The sequence below is a fragment of the Saccoglossus kowalevskii genome, chromosome 11, assembly GCF_978046115.1.
Source record: "Saccoglossus kowalevskii chromosome 11, keSacKowa6.1, whole genome shotgun sequence".
Taxonomy (NCBI): domain Eukaryota; kingdom Metazoa; phylum Hemichordata; class Enteropneusta; family Harrimaniidae; genus Saccoglossus; species Saccoglossus kowalevskii.
Window position 1 is genome coordinate 8,610,233 of NC_140651.1, and position 4,802 is coordinate 8,615,034.

Here is a 4,802-nt window from a genome sequence, read left to right on the forward strand (position 1 = left end):
ACCATGGGTAACATCAACTAAAGTGACAGTCCGGGAACAAGATTCACACCCTTTTAGTTCATTTGGCATTTTAGCTTTTATTTGAATTGATAAAAATATTTTAATTCAGCTGACGTACTATATTCCGACATGGTTGCCATGTTGAAAAGTTGTTGTTATAACCAAAGACAATGTCTTTGTTATAACGCACTGTTTATCGGTGTTTTGCAATAATTTTATTTTTACATCATCGATACATTTGTTTCAGTGTGTGATTATATTTGCTTAGAATGTTCAGTCTGCATGCAAAACTTTGAGTAACAGCGCTACCAAGAAATCAAATGAACGCAACAGACTCAAACAATGAGTTACCGCGCCACCAAGAGTTCAGGTAAGGAGATTCATCACCCGGCATTCTTTTTGTACAATGCATGATAAACTGTGTAAGGACGGTCACACCCATTATTCACTCTATGAATGGCCATACCTTATAAATCAAGACGACCAAATACCCTCATATATAATACATGGCGTAGAACCAATTACAAGCGTTCAGCCGCATTATTCTCTGCTTATACGCTCTTTGATGTGCGATCGTTCCGTTGGGAATACTGGTTCATTCCAACACACGCCGGAGTGTAATTACGGCCGCACGCTGTCCATGGGAAGCGAAAAAATTCACACGGACTCACGCATGGTTGCAGTAATGGCACCCGCAATAAAATCCGAATGTAATAAATACGAGAATATGTGTTTCCCTTGGTATAGATAGAAATACATACATGTTCACCGACACATCGATGCATTCTTGACCCTCAGCCAGGGTCCGCCACGACTGCTGAAACTACTGCTTCTCAGATCATGTGTATTTAATTAAATACTTTAAAAAACAAACACATCCACTTTGTTTTTGTTTCTCATATCCGAAGCTATTCAGTTACGGCATTTATAAGTTTGGTAGAACAACAACACCGGGCTGATATTCTACTTTCAATCGGCTCGAAAGAGGTCAGCCATTCTGTCGTGACTAGCACGTACAAAACACATTCATCCTGAGCACTACGCCGCGGGTGATCGCCCTGAGTAGCCGTCAGTCAGAATACCTGAAAAGACGGCATTGTGTAATGTCCATTTCAGTAGATATAAAGGCTGTATATAGTAGACCCAAATCTGTAAGCCCTGTATAACTAAAGAGAGGTAAAACATAATAAGGAACAGCGACAACACGATGACGCAACTCGTTAAACTGAGCTTTATCATTATATGTAGTACGCCGTGGTTTAATTTTATTGCAGATTATTCTGTATTAAATTCTGATTGGTCTTGAAATTCTTCACATCATTCTACCTTTCCTATGCCTTTCTATTGTAAAACAGATTACAGCACATTTTTACCAGGCTTTTCCAAATTCCATTTTATGTAAAACAGCTTGCTGCAATTTCATTTCACTCATATCTACGCACTATAACTTTTTGGCCTGCCGAGTGTCCAAGAGACAGACGGCTCAAAGTCTGGCTACTTGACGATCTAGTTACCATCGGAATTTGTCGAATGTATTACCATGCTAACAACACTATTCTTCGCATGTTATGATTGGTAATCAATCTTACCGAGCAAGTCTAAGCTGTACCGTGACCGTGTTGATGGAACAACAATGCGCAGTATTTCCTTTATTGCCGGGGTATACCCGACATTGTGACGTAATTAGTTTATTTTGAATTCACCAATTAAGCGTAATCGGAGTAAATGAAACAATTCTGAACACGTTTTAGGAGAAATGAATGAAATACGAACGCATGATCTGAACGTACAGGGCGTATAACGTAAATAAATGAATCTGTCTGAGAGAGTTTCGTATCCCGGCAACTAAAGAACGCGTTGTCAACTAAGTTATGTTCTCTCAAATACGTTTCACACTCCAATACCCTCTTTAAAACTATTAGGTGCGGTTGGGAGGCGAATTTAGCCGCCCTTTGAAAACTTAATCGCGTATTTATTGAAACACACACAACTGAATGGCCATTATAGTTTGTCATTTTTCTGTACTTACTAATATGTTGAGAAGTTGTTAAAATGTTAATTTAACGTTGCACTTTGAGATTATTCATGAATATATATTGAGGTCTTGGGAATATTTTTTAAACTATTTCTAAGAGGGTGATTAATGCTGGAAATATGTATTAAACGTGAAGATTCTAATAACTTGTATTGCGTTCGAGTGTTCGCTACCGTTTCGGATTCTCATTTGAATCTCTTTTGCCAACTCTTCTGAATAGTGTTTCAAAACGAACGCCAGAATTTACAAAAATACGCATCTATTCATAATTACTTAACCGGCAATAATTTTAAACAAGTGTCAATCCTCATATATTTATCGCGATTCGCACATATTTGTAACATCAAATTTCACATAGTAATCTCACTGTCACAATATATCATAGAAATCATCTCAGAGGACAGCTTTAACTAAAAAATACATTTCTAAATAGTTTTGAGTAGTCTTTGTCTTTAGTTTAATCATATCTGCAATGGGGATGTATTTATTCGAGACATACATCAATACACCTTGCGCAAGCCCACGATTCATTTATTTATCCTTCAATCCACCACTCACCCACCCACCCGTGCCAAGCCCACAATCTCGCCCTCGTACATACACCCACCCACAATTCATCCCGGTTCCATCCACCTGCTTTAATATGAATCGGCTGGTAATTGTTATTGCATTCTGGGCATTGTTGTTGACGAACTGTTTTTTTTTCTCTCATTCATACCATATTACTGGCCTGTACGCGAGAATCCATCTTCGGCCATCGTTCAGTATAGCGTCTACAGCCCCGGCCCGCGATGACGGCTAGAAGGTCTCTAGCTCAAACTTCATGATTTAGTATAAGCCACCAAAATAGAGATCGACCCACAAGCCGGATTAGTGTTCCCCAGGCCCAATGTAGAGAGTAAAATCGCTAAACACCGTGACTAAACATAATTTCATTAGCTAACAGATGCGACTCCGGGAAGCCTTGGGTAAGATACGCGTGTACTTGTGTTTGGCCGGTCCCTGAGAGCACTGGGATTGAATTGCTACTTGATAGATGGTTGTACAGTCCGGTCAAGTAATCCCAGACATAGAGACTGGCACTTACTCTTGTAATAACAACAATAAATCATTTGGGATTCATCATTTGGCACGTCGTGTTCGATGCGGGTCCCATCCGACGTATAAAACGAATGTGAATCATACATGCTGCACGACTAAGGCGCTTTAAGCAAAATGTGAACGATTACTGGGTGCATTCAGTGCTAATTTAAAGATTTGCCTATTACGCCCGCCAGTTAATATTAAAAGCATTTGAAACCAGTCGTAAGAATTATGCTTATCGGTGGAAATGGGTAGACGAAAACGCTGATCCTTCTTTGCCTTAATCTTATTGGAGCCATTCTGGCACGGAGACAATAGAAGAATACTCGAATTATATTCACTCTTTTAGCCACCGTTGTCGGCGTAGATCTCTACGTACAGTGTATATCTCACCACTGCCCGTAGTATGTGTGTTTACATGTTTTGTTCAACAGATATGTCAAAAGTCAACAGTCCAATTTATATGGCATTCAGTGCTTTAATACAAAGCAATGCGACCGTGTGTGATTAGTGCAAGTCCGTTCCTATATAAGTATGTTCTACGCACTATTCATCTCGTTCTAGCATGCTCCCCTTATTACCTTGTCAACAGGTGGTTTAAGAGAAATTAAGTAGGTGCAGACATACCAAGGTCTTCACTGACGTTTATTTAGCTGATTTTGTGTTCGCTTAATTAACTTATGCTCTTCCATAGTTGTCCCTAGTTGTGTCACGTAACTCTACCGGAGAAACACAATAATAATATTCCAATCGAAGGTGGTTCTAAATCGGTAATTCACGTAAATTATTTTGAGCTTGATTTTTTTTTTTTTAGTTCGGGTTGGCCTGAAAGTAACAACGCTTCAATTTTGTAAAACGCGTGACGGGAGTACAACTTTTGTAGTACATTTTCATAATAATTTTTATTAAGCTATCTTTTTATTCCGCATGGAATCTAGCGAGATATTAAAGGGCAGCGTTGTACCTTATTTCAACATATAATGAATCATTGTCACGTAGATACTTCTACGGAATCAGCTTACGCACGGAACCACGTGACACAAATTCTTATTATAAATAGTCTTTCCGTAAGTTGTAACTATACTACCTTTCAGTCTTCAGCGTTGCTTGGAGGCATTTTTGCTAATTTCTTTTCAAAGATAATTTTGCATACATTCGTTGTTCTTTTGGAATGACTTGACGTATGCATGTGAGAAATTAACGAGCCGAAACATAACCTCGATCGGTCGTTTGTTTACTGTCGTCCACCCGCATCAACAACATACTTGTGCCATATAATCGTTAAGTATGTAGCCATGGATATAGTATATACACATACAAACCTGCACATAATGACCCCATGCACGACCCCAGACGGGGGGGGGGAAACATCCTTAGTAACTTTGTAGGATTCAAATTCAATATCATTGAGAATATTTACCCTCAAAGATGCAATCAGTTGTCATTGAAATCCAGTTGAACATTACAAAACTGGACGCATCAAATTAAAAAAACAAACAATACATCATGCAATCACCAAAATATGTGACTCTTCGGAATCATGTATAGACATGTCAATTTCACTGCTCTGCAATCTTCTGATTGGCAGATAGAAACCACGTGTGTCACACGTGATCAACTGTATAGAGCGCCGTAGGTGCGGTGCACGATTTCCTGTTCGTAGATAATTAGCGCAGAAAATCCA